The following is a 16,975-nucleotide window of genomic DNA, read 5'->3' on the forward strand; positions in this document are numbered from 1 at the left end:
GCAGGGACCAATCTTCCTTCTAGAAGACAGATGAGGAAAAACAAACAAAACCTAATAAACTATGTCCTCCTTTCAGTAAAGAGGTGGTGAGATACAGGTTCAGAATGCTGTATACACTATCAGGCAGTCCCTGTCAGCTAGTTTTTCATAATTGCTTCTCTTGGCTTCAAGGGAAAAAAATTTATGAGGAGGAAGTATATTAAAAAAAAGTCTGTGATATAAGAAAAAAAGCCACAAATAACATTTTCAAAGCAAATAATCTATTTAACGACTTCCCTTCTATTTTACCTAAAGCCTCCCACTCCCACTCCAGGCCAGTCAGACTAAATTATACTGTTTCTATCCTACCTTCACTCAATCTCTCAGTCTCCACTTCCATTTTAAATTAGTGTGTGCGTTTCTCACCTAGGATCTAAAGTAAAGTATTTTTAGTTTTGGTTTTTGTACCCCGCCCTTTTAGTCACTTTGGTCTGTTTGCCTCAAGCCTGATCAGTACTTTCAACTCCTACTCACAAACTTATGTTTTAAAGGTGAATTTTTATTGTTGAGGGGCAGTATGCCAAAATATGTGAAGGTTATGCAGTACATTTGACTTTAAAAGAAAATTAATGACAAGAAATTCCCTGAAGTCTTGCTAGCAAAATCTCCTGGGGGGTGGGAGAGGGGAGAGGGGGGGGAGGGAGAGGGAGAGGGAAAGAGAGAGTTATGTACATATACATACATATCTACACATATACACGCACATATATGCATACACATGTGTGCACAAACATAGGTATGTGCATATATACATGCACAAAAGTATTTTGTATATAGATAATATATATCAGTCATTTTAAAATGTAACTCCTGCTGCACTGGAAGGGGAAGGGAGGCAGGGAAAAGTGTAGGTAACCACAAATTCCCTGAGATTCTAGAGAATCTGAGCTCCAGACTTCCTGATTCCTCCTCTGTCTGTGAAAGTGGCATCAAAGACACTATAAACATAGGCTTAAAAAAAGCCACTTCCCAAATAACCCCCGTTTCCACTCCTACTTCACTGGATTAGGTATCAGAAGGAGTAAGTTCTATTTCTGGCCCTGTTACCCATAGTGTGGGGTCTAAGTAAACTATATACTCAATAGTGTTCTGGTCCTCAATTTCCCAGTCTGCCAATGAGGAAATGGGAGCCACACCCTCTCCCTCCCACCACCTTTCTACCAGTCATGAGAGAAGCCCCCCAACTTCCTGCCAGTCATGAGAGAAGCTGACATCATGCCTTTGACAACCCTTTGAACCCCCTACCCAAGGGAATCTCAATGTCTGTGCAGCAGTACTGTACCCAAACAAAGACCCAAATCAAATCAAAGTTTGAAAAGTTCTTTATGTATGTAGTCTCGCCAATCCTCACAACAACTCTGGGACGTAGAATGTTTGTTTGGCAGCAGTATCAGGTATCCTATGAACCTCATATGTGACATTCACCATATAAAGAGAGGAGACTAAGCATAAGACACCAAAAGCACTTCTGGGCCTCTCACTTCCACCACAATGTCCCCCATGCCCTTTGCCTATTTTCTCCACTTCTGCCATTATGGACAGGCCAGTACTAATAGAGCCTGATAGCCCACCCACGTATTTTAGAATGGTCCCTCTGCCAATGCAGATGGCACTTTCTCTGTCATGTACAGCTGTAAGTTATCTGAGCATTGAGAGGTGAAGTGATTTAACACAAGTCTCCTCACTCTGTAGGTAGTTCTTTATCCACTACACCCAGTTGCTTCCTATGGCACCCAAGACATCCCTGCTAATTGGTATAGTGTGCATATACACATATGTGCATATGTATGTATATATGCATAATATATGTACATATATACATTTTCTTGGTAAAAGAATGCAAAGAATCACTCAAGTTTTATGCTAGTGAATTAGCTATAAATTTAGAATACATCAGTGGGAAGTAGAATCATTTCAATTCAAAACTCCTAAGTATTCGCTCCAGGAAGCCTTACCAGCTGGGAACATAAGCCAATGAACTAGTAAGTATCCTCTTTCTCTGCCCATCCACTCTCCTCACCTTTCTCTGAAACAATTTTTGATTTCCATATATGCCTTATTTATTCACAAAAAAAGAAACCCCTTTCTCATTTTATAAATTAAAATGCCCATAAATGTTTCAAAAAATTTCTCTCCCTGTGCAAACATCAAAACTGATGTGTCTTCCTAAACAAACATATTTTCTTCCTGACAAGCTATTATCCAGCCAGAACACAATTAATATTTCTCTTATGGGTAACGTCTTTTTTTCTGTGAAATGTTCCCTTGACACTAGCAGCCCATCATTACAATTCATTGACAGTTATACATAGGTGCTATTACTCATGATGAATTAATGTGGTATTAATGGGCATGTAATTAATCTGTACTTATGAACAGAATCCATAATAAAGTCAAAGTCCCTGAGAACTTTAAGAAAGAGGAAGGAAAGCTGGAAAGAACTTTAAAAAAAAAAAAAACATTCAAAGAAAGAGATTTTTTTCCCCTCTCTGCCAATAAACAAAAGTTAAATAAGTCTTGAGGTTTTGCTCTTTTAAGGAATCTTTTATCCCCCACCACATCTAGACTATAAAATTTAGCACTATAAAGGTTTCCATCAAAATGATAATTACACAGACAGGGTAAAACCAGAATCCAAACACAGAACCATGGGGCTGAATTGCATAATAGAAGAAACATTGCCCGTTCCCTTCCAGGGGCAATCCATGGTACTGTTGGAGGGGGTTGTGGGACAGGGGTTCTATGAACACAGGAAGACCTTAAGCAATCTAGTGAAATGTTGTCCTGTTAAAAATCTTAAAACAACTGAGTATGAGTAAAATACCTCTTTTGATAGGTATGGTGGTAAAAGACAAAGGAATTATATTCAGAAGAATATTTTAAACGTTACAATTGCTAAAACATGTTAGGGACTTCCCTTCAGTATTTGTATGCCCTCAGAATAGAAACCTGATTTTAATTTTAGGCTAACTAAATATAAAGGACAGTTTATATTTAGGCTAGCTAAAAATAATATAATGCCATTACATGTACTTAAACTGTGATCATTTCTGAAGAATATAAGTTCAATGTTTGAAAATAATGATAGTCAGGCATTTTGAAGTCATATTTTGAATAAAAGAATAGACTGTGAAAATATTTTTAAAAAGCAAGAATGAGGCTGCAATATTCTAGTGTGAAAAAGATGGGTTTTTTTCCCCATCAGGTCTCTCAGAATGCAAGTTTGGCAGAACAGGAAGACAGCAGTGAGGTGGTTCTGGCCCGAGCTGGCTGTGGGCGGCCTGTGGTTCGGTGGCTCTGCAATCATCCACAACCAAAGCTATCCTCTTTCCTCGCCCAGGGTTTCCCACACATCCACCAGAAGAGGATACTTTAAAAAGGAATAATAATAACCCTGGCTCCCACCTGCGATAGCCAAAGCCCAATTGCCCTGTCTCCCGCTCAGGTGTTCTAGATTGAGGCTCACCCAGCTGGTCTCAGTTTAAACAGTGGCTCCTGCTGTTTGTTTTCATTTCACTGGCTTGTCCCTCTACGACCCTCTCTTCTACATTTTTCCAACGCCCTGACTGAAATGGAGGAGGAAGAAGAAACTGAGCAAAATGAGCCAATTAGCTCAGTTGTTAATGGTTGTAATTTAATATCAACAGGGCTGGCTGAGGCACACGGCCAGCACTGGCTAAAAGCATCACGATCAGAAAACTAAGAAAGCCTTTTCAAGGCACAAATTATTTTACAGGTTCTTTCTTCCTTCTAGATTTCCATTCGATTCAGTTCAGCAAATGCGAAATACTTACCATGAGCAAAGACATACAAAAACAAAGCTGAAATATTTCTTGCCCTGAAAAAGTTTACATTCTATTTGGGATAAATGGTGATACGACAGGACAACTAATCATAACACAATGAAAGGGCAAAGAAGAGATCTAGACAAAGTCCTCCAGGAAAACTTACTGAGAGATTGATCACCAGCAGGAGAGGAGATCAGGGAAGGCTCCCTGTAAGAGAGAGAGCCTTATCTCAGCTTTGAAGGAAAAGGATTATACCAGGCAGGAATGAAAACTGAGGGCATTCCTGTCACTGGGGAACGTACAAAGGCAAGAAGAGATGGCCAGTTGGCACATGGAATACACAGACAAGAGAAATTAGAAATACAGCTAGAAACATAGGTTGCAAATAAATTATAGGAAGTGCTACCTGCCCAGTTCTGAAAATGGCCTGGGAGATAACCAAAAGGAAGTCATGACCAGATTCAAAGGAGTGATATGGAGTGACTAGCAGTATAGTTTTGCAGCTACCATGTTAAATGTATAAGATAATCTCAAAAAATAAACTATGTAATAAAAAGATTCACATATAATCTTTCCTATTATTCATTAAACATGGAAATAATCATGTTTGCTAATGCTTGTCAAGTTCAAACTAATAAATTTTGTACACATATGTGGATGTACATATGTATGTTTATATGTACTGATACATTTACTGTACTTCAGATACATATATATAACTCTATAAGCATATGAAATGAACCACAGTATGTCCTCAGTCAAGCTTCCTAAAACTAATGATCTGATTTCCTCAGTCATTCTTTTTCAGTCTAATCCATGGCTACTTGCACAAATCTGAGTACTTACAGAGGTTTTTTTTCCCCATGTCTTAATGGATCTATGATCTCAATGATATAAGCACGCCTTCTATTACTGTAGACAGGAGCCCATCAATGCTTCCTCATCCTATGCATTTTATATTCATGCCTTCCCATAGATTTTCCACCTGGGACCCACCCAACATACTGTTGGTCTTTATCAAAGTCTCCAAACAGTATGTAGGTGCCAATATAGCAATAAAACTATTTGTCCATTATTTCCAGCTCTCCTACATGGCAGGTCCACCTCCCTTTCTATCCAGATAGCTTTTGAAAACCTATCAAGTCACTTCTTGTATATAGATTGTTGATGTTTTTCTGAAGCCTACCTAAACTCAACATACACTTTTCCATTTCCGTTGGGTAATACAATTTTTACTGCACAAAGATTATAATCAATCCATTATTTACAACCATACCATGTCAACAGAAGAATCTTATTGTAATGGAAGGGATTTTTTTTTTTGTTTCTTGAAATTTGGGGTTGTTGAAAACACCACACAGTCTCCTAAATGCAATCCAGTCTACCCTCTTCTGCCTGTTCCATTCTAGACCAGTTTATTGTCCTTCTGTAGTATCTCTTTATAATCTATGTTCTTAGTCTGAACAAGAGGCATACTTTACTCACTTGGTTTTTTCCAGTTTGGATTGTTAGAGCAAACTCTTTTGAATGATTGTGAATATAATTTGGGATGTATTGTGGTATTCTGGAGCTTGATGTAATCATTACTATGGCATTCGTAATTGGAATCATTTAGACATCTTCACGATCTATGTGGAACCTCTCTTCCATTTAGATTCTACTGGAAATAGTCCATGAAAGTTTGCCGGTGCCACATAACTTTTCATTAGCATATATCTCCTCATTTTATGTTTCATTTTATATTATTGTGGGTGTTGTTCAATCTATTTTCAGTCATGTCCGACTCTTCAGGAACTCCTTTGGGGTTTTCTGGACAAAGATAGAGTGGTTTGCCATTTCCTTCTCCAGATAGTTTTACAGATGAGGAAATTGAGGTAAACAGGGTTAAGCAACTTACTCAGGGTCACAGTAAATGTTTAAGGTCAGATTTGAACTCAGGAAAATTAGTCTTCCTAACTCCAGACCTAGTGCTGCAGTCATTGTGCCCCCTAGCTGCCTACTTTACGTTAATAATCAAAAAATCATCAAGCTGTTTTTCCAACCTACCAAAAAAATCTTAGACAATCTTAACACATGTCTGGAAGGAAGCTTATTAGAACACAGTCTTTAAGGCTGAGCTTTGTTCTGTGGAGTCAAAAGTTCTTTTAATCAACAATGAAGAAGTATTGGAGTCATTCGGTCAGTTCTGAGACTATAAAAACCATATTCTGCCACAGAACGTTATTTCCTAAAGTCTGCCTGTCCCTTTGTCATATTTTCTTCAGTGGTATCCTTAATACATCTATAGATAATTCACAGAAAAACTGAAGAAATGGAATGGTAATCATGTCAATAGTTATTGATGATCTCAATAGTCATTTTTTTGGTGGTAATGTAATCTTTGGTTTTTTTCAAGCATTTCCTATCTCCTGTCTGTCAGATATCTTGAACAATGATCCCTCAATGGCCCACTATATTTTGTTACCTTGAGCATAGACTTCTCCCTTATATACCTTGTCTTGTCCTGTTCTTCTCCTTGTTTTCTTTTTGTTATTGCATTTTCACTTCAATATTACATTTTAGAGTAATATAAGAGTTTAAGGTTAGTGACCCTATCCTCATTGTTAAAAAAAAATCATGCTTAGTAGAAATATTGCCCAACCCTCTCTATTTTGATCTATTTTCCTTCCAGTTTCATCTTTGAATGTTCCTGAAATGTACATGAGTGCTGAAATTGGTCTTATGCCAACTATTTGCAATTCACTTTTCATTTTTTTCCTCCATGGTTCTTCAAGTGGAAAAAATATGATAAAATGTATTTTACAAACCTAAAAGTACCATATAAAGGCTAGCTATTATTATTATTCATTTTATGACAAGACAACATTGTCCATACCACCCTCATCCATAAGGTTGTACGAAAGAGCATATTTTCAACTAATATTACCCTAGGCTGCCACATCTCTTCATTTGGAGAAGTGCTTGCTGGCCAAGGCAGTTCCTGGGCTCTTTTGGCCTTCTCATTGGGGAAATTGCTTTACATTAGTTAAAATTCCCTAGGAAATGGTAATAGTACATATAATCTTAAGACAAATATTTCCAACTTTATGAGTTTCAGAGGACACTGTTCCTGGATCACTCATTCAAAATTGACTCATAATTGGAGAAGTTTATGTATTGGAGAAGCTAGCAATCTGCAAGAAGACCACTCCCTGTCCTTCAAGCAAGGTATGGACCTGGAAAGAATTGCTTTATAAATGAAGAGCCAGTCTCCAGCAGCCCCATAAACTTTTATGTTCTGATGTTTACCTCCACATCTCAGGAAAATATAATAGTAAATAAAAGTTACTGATGCATGTTTAATTTTTTTCTGTCAGTGCATGCTTGGGAGTCTTTTATGTTTCTCATTTCTTAGGAGTAAAAGAGATTCTTTATCTCCAGCCACACTTTGTTCACCCTAAAGTGCTATTTTAACTCTTTTGTGGGGGGAAATCTTGAGAGCTTAGAATTTTCTGACCAGAATCTGCTCCTACCTTTCTTTTTAGAAGCCAGACCCCAACCTTTCCACCCCTACCCCAAGGTTGAACGAGCCAAGAGGAACTCCTCAGTGGAGAGGGATTTCTCAGCTCCCCTGGGTCCAGCAGCAGCATTGTTATTGTCACACTACTATTTTATCAGTGTTGCTATATGGCATGGAACAATTCTGCCTCCAAATAACTAAAAATTAGGGTCTTAAAGAAGGCAATAGAGAGACACCAGGCAGTTATAAGCTAGTTAAAACATACGACCAAAAAGGAGCATGACAAAATAATGGGAGTAAGGAACATCCTCAAGGAATTGTATAAGAAAGAGAGAAGATGGGCTGGTCACAGGGCAAGACTGAAGGGTGACAGGTGGACAATTAGAATGCTCCACTGGCACCTTTGCAACATTGCGATAAAGTAAGGAAGACCTCCAAAACTTTGGGTGAGCTCTGTGCAATGAACTTGTGGGAGGTCATGAACAAAACTTACACAGGATGGGCAAGTATAGATTGCAATGTGCATAAATGAAGGAAATTTCTGAATTGATGAGATTACAGATCCAATGGAGTGTTATTTAGTATTCTCTATGACCAGAACCTCACAATTCTCTTCTTGAAGAATATATTCCTGTAATATAGGCACTATGTCTCTATGTAGCCCATGAGTTTCTCGTCTTCTCCATTTCTTGGTCTAGAGTCATATTTTTATTTTTTAATTCATTTTTCTCTATCTTTCCCTGTGCCCACCTTTACAGTGAATTGTCCAAGCATACATCAGTATGTCAAGGATTACTGAGGTCGTAAGTGTAGGAACTCCACTAATACAGATCACCACTCTTCTATAACTTAGTGAGGTCTTCTAAGAGTTGACTGAGGATCACACAGAGCTTAAGAGACCTGCTCTTGGATGTAAGTGAAAAAGGTGAGATTTGAACCCACTTTTCTTGACTCCAAATCCAGCACTCTCTCCACTATGTTAGAGTGGCTATCTGTCAGCTCCAGAATCAAAATATATGTTTCTTTCATTTGGAATATCATAAAATCCCTCTACATCCTCATCTTTAGCATGAGGTGTTGCTGTATTAGCTGTATTTTTTTTAAACTGTGATCCTTTTTTGCTTATGCCTCTCAGGAACACAGGAAGGCAAGATGATTGAGTGTTCCATGGAAAGGTATTTCTTGTTGCCTTTGGATATATGCTCAGACTAGCTCAGCCAATTCATTTATTTGTCTCTCCAAGGAGAATTTGTGAGCCGGCCAGTCATTTGGCTTCAACTTATATCTTCAGGTTTCATTTACAGTTGAAAATGACAACAGTGGGTAGACTCAGTTCCCCGAGTAATAATAAAAATTCACCAGTATGAAGGTTTGTGAAGCACTTTCCTCACAACCATCCTGAAAACTATACATTTTAAGTATTGTTGCCTTGATTTTACAAATAAAGAAACTGAGTCATCAACAATCAAGTCACTTTCCCACTGTATCTGAAGCAGTATTCAAACCCAAGTTTCCTGACTCCAATCCAGCATTTTTTTTTTGCCATTATTTCATGCTGCTATTAAATAATATGTTGATTTATTGGTCACTAGAATAATATCCTTATTCCTTTTTGTAAATATGATATTATCATATTACCACAGGTACAAAGTATTTAGGGATTCTAAACTGTACATTGACCAAAATTTTAAACATTAGTGAGGTTGTAGATCCCAGATACTCTCAATCCACCTTTGAGTTATTAAGATACAAGATTCTGAATGAGATAGATTACCATCCTAATACTTTTTACTCTTTCCTGAGGACTTAAGTCTAAGTGCACTTGCGCACACGTACACACACACACACACACACACACACACACACTCACACACACTCACTCGCTCACACACACACACACACACAGTAGACTCAAAGCCTCCCTTTGTTCCATCACCTTTTACTCATGTCCAACCCATTTGGGGTTTTCTTGGCAAAGACACTGGAATGGTTTGCTATTTCCTTTTCCAGCTCATTTTACAGATGAGGAAACTGAGGCAGAGTTAAGTGACTTGCCCAGAGTCACACAGCTAGCAAGTATCTGAGGTCAGATTTGCACTCAGGAAGGTGAATGTTCCTGACTGCAGGCCGAGTTCTCTCCTCACTTTGCTGGGCAGCTGCCCCAAACATCCTACCACGGCCCTTTTTCACTTATCTCTAGGGTGACAGGATTACAGACTGAAAGAATTTTAAAGAGTATTTATTCTAAACCCTTCATTTTTACAAATGTATAAACTGAGACTCTGAGAGGATAAGGGTCTTCATTCATTCAATATATATTTATTAAGCAGTTGTCTACCAAGCCCTGTTCTAAGTCCTGCTAGTACAGCTATTTTGACAATATTTTAACAATTGCACTTCATCTATTTGGGAAAGCAGGTGATGTGGCAAATAGAGTGCCAGGCTCGGAGGCAGGAAGACTCGTCTTCCTGAGTTTAAATCCAGCTTCAGACCTTACTAGCTGTGTGACCCTGGGCAAGTCACTTCACCCTGTTTGCCTCAGTTTCCTCATCTGTAAAAGGAGCTGGAGAAGGAAATGGCAAACCACTCCAGTATCTTTGCCACGAAAATCCAAATGGGGTCATGGAGAGTGAGACCAGACTGAAAAAACAACTGAAACTACAAGGACAAAAACAGTCAGGTGATAGAAGTGTTAAGCAGGAGCAGCAGGATTTGAATCAGGCTCCCTGACTCCAAATCTGGAGTTCTTCATTCTCTACCACACTGAGGCTCTTTTTTCATTTCTGTTTTCCTTACCTTTCTCGTTTCTCCTCTGCCCTCTCCCTTATTCCTTTTTCCTGATCACAAAGATAATAATAACAAACACATCAAGGACTTGACAATGAACATTTCAACCCTCCCAGAACACAAGTACTGTTTCAGACACGCAGATCATCAAGACATATCAAGACCGTTGCCAAGGCCCAGAAGAGTCATCAGCACAGTCAGGAAAAGTCATCAGCGTTCCAAGCTTTTTCTTTTAATCCCAGGCACACAGATAGAGAAATAGATAGACACATAGAAAGAAAGAAAGACAGAGAAAGGAAGCAAAGAAGAAAGAAAAAGAAAGAAAAAAAGAAAGGAAGGAAGGAAGGAAGGAAGGAAGGAAGGAAGGAAGGAAGGAAGGAAGGAAGAAAGAAAGAAAGAAAGAAAGAAAGAAAGAAAGAAAGAAAGAAAGAAAGAAAGAAAGAAAGAAAGAAAGAAAGAAAGAAAGGAAGGAAGGAAGAGAGAGAGAGAGAAAGAAAGTCTATGGATACATGAATTTTAAGTAATTGGGAAACATTTTTTAGTATCTGTTAAAATTTTCTAACAAATAAATGCTATAACTGATTTTAAGAAAAGTATACTATGTCCTTTATAAGTCTGTCATAAATATTGAGTTGTTTAAAATGACACTGTCAAGAAACTTAAAGGTACATACATATATGTAGGTATGCATGTATACGTACATATCTATATACACATACATGCACACAGCATAGGAACATATTGCAATGTGCAGAGGAAAGGTTTGCCTTTCATTTCAACCTTTTTGAAGTATATGTATTTTATCCTAAACAGAAAAAAAGAGGACATAATTTAGAATACTGGCAGTATCCACATAAAATATTGAACAGGCTACTGTCAGAATTAACTGGCAGATGCCCCTAGGAACCAGGGCACTGTGACTATTAGAAAACAACTCACTTAAAGACTCCTGGTTTCAATTTCCATATTCGTAAAATGAAGGGGTTGGCCTAAAGGACCCCCATCTTCTTTCCAGCTCTGAAAATCTATGAATTTCTATGAACCTATTTCTAACAAAAGAATAAATAGGGTTGGCAGTGGGTAAGAAGGAATATATTGCCATGGTTGGGAAAGGGCGTAGGAACTGCATGAAGAGGGAAGGGAGAGCTCGACTCATAAATGCAAGCCTATGTATGCCAAAGAAAGCCATCTTCCAAAGAACAGACTATTGAGTACATAGACTTGCCAATTTAGTGCTAGAAGTGACCTGACAAGTCATCTTATCTACTGCAAACAGCTAACATACAGGATGTCCCAAAGGTCTTATTGCAGTTTTAAGCTTAATAGGTTAAACCTTCACTCAGACTTTTAGGACACACTGTGTAGTACGTTAAAACTCATAAAGCTCTTTACAGAGCCTCACTCACTTGATCCTCACAACAACTCTGTGGAAATAGATTCAATTGTTATCTCCTTTTGGCAGATAAGGAAACTGAGCCTGAGAGAAAGCTTGAGGAACTTGCTTAGGGTGCCAGAGCTAGCAAGTGTTGGAGGCAGGATTTGAATTTGTTTCCCTGAGTTCAGACTCAATACCCTATCCCCTGCACTAGCTAGCTGCCCCAACACACCCATTTTATAAGTAAAATAATGGAGGTGCAATGAGAAGATGCTTGGGGTCACACAGGCAACATGTGATTGAGCAGGAGTGACACGTAATTCAGGGCTCGATCTGTCTACTCTACCTTGCTGTCATGTTGGATATTATCCATTATCCCCTCAGTTCGGGCAAAAAGAATCTACCCTACATTAAGGAACCTTTTATATTTTCTCCAGGTCCTTTGGAGGAAATTTAATTTATTGGAAGTAAATCACCTGAATGAAATCAAATCCAGACAGCTTCCAAACAGTTTGTTCACTCCACTCTATTTCTCCCTTTTCCAACCCCCCCCCATACCCTCCCACCACCACCACTACCACCCACACACAAGAAATGAGCTTCTCTCAGCAAGTTGGACATGGGAATAAAATGTCTAAGACAGTTTGAGCCCAGGCTAAGAATCCCAGAGACAGACACAAATCTTCACACAGTGCTTCTCTACACACGCAATAACCATCAAGAAGGTTTGCATAATTTGACAATTTATTGCTTCCTGTGCGGCCACATGAAAAACAGCTGCATTGAGACTGTGGTGCTAGGGGTGTGGTCTGAGGAAAGGGAGGACCCACTTCTGAACCCAGCTCAAAAAACTTGGTTTTTGTACTTTGTGTTATAAAAGGAAGCTCCCTTTAGCCTCTGAACTTTAAAATATGTGTGTGTGTATATATGCATACATATATGTGTGCATGTATATGTATATATATGTAGGTATATGTGTATATATAACTATTTTGTAACTTTATTTAAATTTAATTTAAATTTAAGTTATTAAAATAACTTTAAAATATGTGTATATATGTATACATGTGTGTATATATGTATGTATAGATATACAACTATTTTAATATAATTGGTTTCCTCCTAACTCCCATGTATTTTACTTTATTCATTTAAAAACATGCTTCTGAGAAGAGACTCATAGACATCCTCAGACTGCCAAAAGGGCCTACAGCACAAAAAAGGTTAAGATCTGTTTCTTTAAAAACTATGCAAAGAGGTTTTTTATGGAATGCTTTCTGGTAAACCCATATTTATTAGGCCAGCCTCAGCCTCCATGGTTTCAGAGAAGCTGATGGGCAGCTCAATTTATTATAACTTAGCTATGGAGTAAACCAACCCCCAATATAGTCAGACCTCATTCATTCAACCCCTTCCCTCTAAATTTATCAAGTCAGTGAGCATTTAATAAGCGCCTGTTATATGCCAATCGCCTTGCTAAGCAAAGGGGATATAATGAAAAGCCAAAAAGCAATCCCACTTTCTAGGAGTTCGCAATCTCTTTGGGGAGACAACATGCAAACAACTATGCACAAACTATATATACTATATCTCTATATATCTACGTATATATGTATATATATGCATATGTGTGTATATATATATATACATGTATATAGAGAGACTATATATATATATTTGGAGATACTTTCAGACACTAAGATTAAGTACAACAGGGAAAAGCTTCTTGCAGAAGGTAGGATTTTATCCAAGACTTAGAAACTAAGGAAGCCAGGAGGCAGATGGGAGGAAGGAGCCAGTTCAAAGCATGGGGGACCACCAGTGAAAATGCCCAGAGTCAGAAGATGGAGTGTCCTGTGAAAATATTTGACAGGAGCTGGGATGAGGTTTTAGAAAATAATTTACTAATCAAGTTAATACTATAAACAAGATTTCAGGATTCCTCTTTAACTCCTTGTAGGACTATTCTCAGCTTTGTAATTCCAGACATTGTCATGAATTCTCCCCTGGCTCCAAGATTTCTATAGGCTAAATGCTGCAGTCCTTCATTCAGGTCTACTCCTGTTCTTTAAAGGAAAGTGTGTGTGTGTATGTGTACGTGTACGTGTGTGTATGAATGTGCGTGTGTTTATTTTAGAGGGTCATTTCCAAATTCAGACTTTTCACTAACTTGAACTCAGGCTTCTCTCTCTTCAAATGGTAACAAAGATGATTTATTTTGTACCTTTGATACTATGTATTTCTTATGTGGAATTACAGTATTAAAGATTTAGAGCTGGAAGGAAGCTTAGAGAGCCTCCTTCATTTTTCATATCAGGAAACTGAGACCCAGAAATTGAGTGGCTTGCCCAAGGGCCCAAAAGTCATCAGTAGGAGAATCAGGAATTGAACCCAGGTTCGACCCTCCATTTCCAAATCCAACCCTCTTTGCCCCACACCACATTTCCATTTGACACAAAGGCTTGATTTTCCTTATTACAAGGTCACAGTCCTGCCAGAGGCTTTTCTAAGTTGTAATTTTGCTTAATCTCCACAGGCTTGCTCACAGAGAATGTGACTTTGTGCCACTGTGATGTCCTGATAAGAAGACAAGTATTTTTCTTTTCGGTGAGGGAAGCAGAGCAAAGCACTTACCTGGCAAACTCCTGGTGTCCTTTGGTCATTCTCCTCAAAGGATCCAAAGAATAATTTTATTTTCCAAGTAGAATTCTAAACCCTATATTCCACTTAAAGAAAGGATTCACTAAACCAAGCTGCTGACTTCAACAGAGGGCACCTTTTCACCAACCAAGTCTGTAAAATTCATTCCATTTTATAAATTGAACAGTCGACTCTGTGTTTTCAATCAACCGTAAGAAAATGACATTCTTTTTTGATCAGTGGTACTGTGTTTTATTCTGGGATATTCTGTCTTTTTGTTAACGGTTAGGAAAAATAACTGGATAGTGTATTGTTTTTTAAGATGTACGATATTTACAAAGCAATGGAGCCCAACAAAATCTAGCCTTTCACGGGCACGATTCCATGAGCTCTTTTCCCACCTTCGAGAAAAGGATAAGGGTATCAGATCTTTCGATGGTGTGAAAACATCTGAGTCTGCAGAGGAGACAGGAACCATTCAGGCCTGTCCACTAACCAGCATTTGTATTTGCTTTTTTTCTTTTCTCCATCTTTTGTCACCCCATGATACTCCTATGGAAGGTAGCTTGTCAAAGTGGGAAAGGCAATGGGCTTTAAGTCAGAATAGTTGGATTCAGACCCTGCTCCCCTCTAAGACAACAGGCTGCTTAATACCACTGGACTTCAGTTTCCTCTTCTGTAAAGTTATGATGTTAACGGTCACACTAACTTGTTTCAAAAGATAAGGAGAAAAAGTATTTTTAAAGCTTGAAGTGCTGTATAAATTTGAGTTACCTATAAAATTGCCTACCTGCCAGAGAAAGATTCATTTCCTAGTAAAAACTGGCAGGAAGAAAAAGCACAGGATAAAGGATAGAGAGGAAGCCTTGGAATCAAGAAGAATCCAGTTTCAGCTGCATTTATATTGGCTATGTGACCCTGCTCAAGGCTTCAAACCTCACTGGCCAGAGGGGCAGAACCTATGGCCTTGAACCCATATGTGGCCCTCTAGGTCGCTGGATGCAGCCTTTTGACTGAGTTCAAGTTCTACAGAACAAATCCTTTTATTAAAGGAATTTGTTCTGTGAAGTTTGAATTCAGTCAAAGGGCTACACCCAGGGACAGAGAAGGCCACATGTGGCCTCAAGGCCACAGATTCCCCACCCCTTCTAAGAATATAAGTTGTAGAATTAGTGCTAAGACTTGTCATCAGGAAGTTCCTTCAGAGGGAATTTTTTCTAATAATGACATCATAGGACCAATTTTAAAAAAACTGGTAAGCAATGAAGCAGTGAGAGGTGCTTGCCTAGAGTCAGGATGATCTGAGTTCAAATTCGGCCTCAGACACTTACTAGCTATGTGACACTGGGCAAGTCACTTACCCCTCTTTGCCTCAGTTTCATCATCTGTTAAAATGAGCTGGAGAAGGAAATGGAAAACCACACCAGTATCTCTGCCAAGAAAACCCCAAATGGGGTCACAAAGAGTTAAGCAACAATTACAACAGGTATGAAAGAGAAGAGAAAAAAAGGAGAGAGAGTAGGGACCAAAGGAAGGGTCTGAACACACGCAGAAAATCAGATAGATCTGTCTCTGGTCTAGGGCATGAACATCAGGTGAACAGCTATCAATCAGAAAACGATGAGCCCCTGCATGGGCCTCACCCACTCCTACCCTCCACGGCTGGAAGAAAGCCAGGGCACACCAAGGTGCACGGTCCCCCTTTTATGTTCCTGTACTACACAATCTGAGTTCCTCCTCCTCATCGTCCTTGGCTTCTTCAAATAAACAGCTGTCCTGTGAAGAGCCTGCCTGACTTTGAAAAAACTTCATCACATGGAGAAGATTTTTCTTCTTCATTAACATCTTTCTTTCCCTTCTTCGTACCTGAGTAAATGAATCTGAAATATGTGAACATTAATTATAAGCCAAATCTCTTTCAGGAGACAGTGTCACTCCAAGGCCAGATTGTTCGACTTGGAATAAAGAACTGGGTTCGCATCCCAGCCGAGACAGCAGCTGTGTGGCCATGAACAAGTCACTTAATTTCACTGTGGCTCAGTTTCCTCATCTGTAAAATGAAGATAATGGTAGTATAGAGTTGTCATACAGATCAAATAATGTATAAAGTGATTTGCCAACCTTAAAACACTTTTTAAAAGTCCATTCTCCCAATTCATATGCTGTATATGATAACTGTGCCAAATGTATATATTAGCTAACACTTTAATTATTTAGGGTAAATGTTATTTAGCTTGAGAGGCAACATGACAGAGTGGAGAGAGATCACGCCTCAGACCCAGTAAGATCCAGGTTCATGTCTAGCTTCTGATTCATACTATCTGTTTGACAATGGCTAAGTCACAACTTCTCAATGACCTAGGCAACTCTTTAAGATTATAAGTTATAAATTGCTGATCATGGATGAGCTTGTCTGGACAAAAATATAACAAATATCAGTATTATTAGCTTGTTTTTCATTGGTTTTTAAAGACTTGAACATCTAGGGGATGTCTGAACAAATTGTGGTATTAATGTGATTGTGAATGTAATGGAATATTATTGAAGCAGAGTTATTAGAGCCTAGATCTGTCGTTTCACTGGTATAAGGAACTTCTCAGTGAAGGAACTTCTACCAATGCATATTAATACCTTCCTTGCAGTTTATTTTCTTACAGAGATGCCAAGAGAGAGGAGAGGTTAAGTGATTTAGATGGGGCCATACCATCAGTATGTATCAGAGGCAAAACTTGAAGCTCGGTCTTCCTGGTTCAGAAACCAGTTCCCTATTTACCTCACAGGTCTATCACACTTCACCAGGTTCTCTCTATTTAATAATGAAAAAAATGAATCAGGAGGAAAAAAAGG

General features: G+C 38.6%; 1 protein-coding gene across 2 annotated transcripts in view; it reads right to left on the minus strand.

The window, feature by feature from the left end:
- PHEX (phosphate regulating endopeptidase X-linked) overlaps positions 1-16,975 on the minus strand; it is a 276,100-nt gene that overhangs the window by 229,644 nt on the left and 29,481 nt on the right. The window contains exon 1 of one of the 2 annotated variants that reach the window (XM_072615275.1): positions 3,506-3,628. The exons of the other annotated variant lie outside the window; for it this stretch is intronic. The gene's annotated coding sequence lies outside the window, so the exon portion shown is untranslated. Of the gene's footprint in view, positions 1-3,505; positions 3,629-16,975 lie in introns of those variants that run through there. 2 annotated transcript variants of the gene reach the window in all.

This window comes from Notamacropus eugenii, chromosome 5 (genome assembly GCF_028372415.1).
Source record: "Notamacropus eugenii isolate mMacEug1 chromosome 5, mMacEug1.pri_v2, whole genome shotgun sequence".
NCBI lineage: Eukaryota > Metazoa > Chordata > Mammalia > Diprotodontia > Macropodidae > Notamacropus > Notamacropus eugenii.